General features: G+C 42.7%; 1 non-coding gene across 1 annotated transcript; it reads right to left on the bottom strand.

The window, feature by feature from the left end:
- Positions 1–420: 420 nt before the first annotated feature.
- Positions 421–491, bottom strand: TRNAG-GCC. Its single transcript has one exon. It is a non-coding gene; the product is annotated as a tRNA-Gly (tRNA).
- Positions 492–826: the final 335 nt, after the last annotated feature.

The raw sequence follows: 826 nt of genomic DNA, 5'->3' as shown, positions 1-826 counted from the left end.
AAAATCATGGACTACTCACTATCAGAGGGGAAATGAAAAGCTGGCTTACCCTTACTGGTGGGGAAAAAAAAATCAAGTACAGAATGGTAGGTATGCGTCTTATTTCAGTTGTTGAGTCATTTCCAACTCATGGCAACCCCATGTATATCAGAATCAACTGTGCTCCAAAGAGTTTTCAATGGCTAAAATGTTGGAAGTAGATGGCCAATACTTTCTTCCTCTGTTATATTGTTGTTATGTACTGTCAAGTTGGGCCCGACTCATAGTGACCCTCCTTGGCTTTCTGAGGCAGTATCACTACTGAAGTAGATAGCCCAACCTTCCTTTTGAGGAGTGGCTGGTGGGTTTGAACAGCCAGCCTTCTGGTTAGCAGTCCAGTGCCTTAGGAACTATGCTACCAGAGCTCCAGAACAAATGGTTTGCATGGGCCCGGAATCAAACCCAGGCCTCCAGCGTGGCAGGCAAGAATTCTACCACTGAACCACCCATGCGCTGTCTTTCTTGCTCTAGTTAACTGAAATGTCCAAACTTTCAGTTAGCTGCCAAGTGTGTTAATGATTTGTACCATCTATCAACAAAGATTGTAGCTTAACAAATACTTAATTTACTAAAAGTCAACAATGTGATATGATGACTAAACTATCTAATTTGATCTTGTTGCTGTTGTTAGTTGCTGTCACGCTGATTCTGACTCATGGTGGCTCCATGTTGGCAGAGCAGAACTGCTTCATAAGGTTAAGGCTGTGATCTTTTGGAAGTAGATTTCAAGGCCTATCTTTTGAAACACCTCTGGGTGGTTTCATACCACCAACTTTCAAGCTAGCAG

The sequence above is a fragment of the Orycteropus afer genome, unplaced genomic scaffold (genome assembly GCF_000298275.1).
Source record: "Orycteropus afer afer isolate SDZICR_OR568_19922 unplaced genomic scaffold, OryAfe1.0 scaffold00468, whole genome shotgun sequence".
Taxonomy (NCBI): domain Eukaryota; kingdom Metazoa; phylum Chordata; class Mammalia; order Tubulidentata; family Orycteropodidae; genus Orycteropus; species Orycteropus afer.
This window is presented reverse-complemented; position numbering and strand designations above follow the sequence as displayed.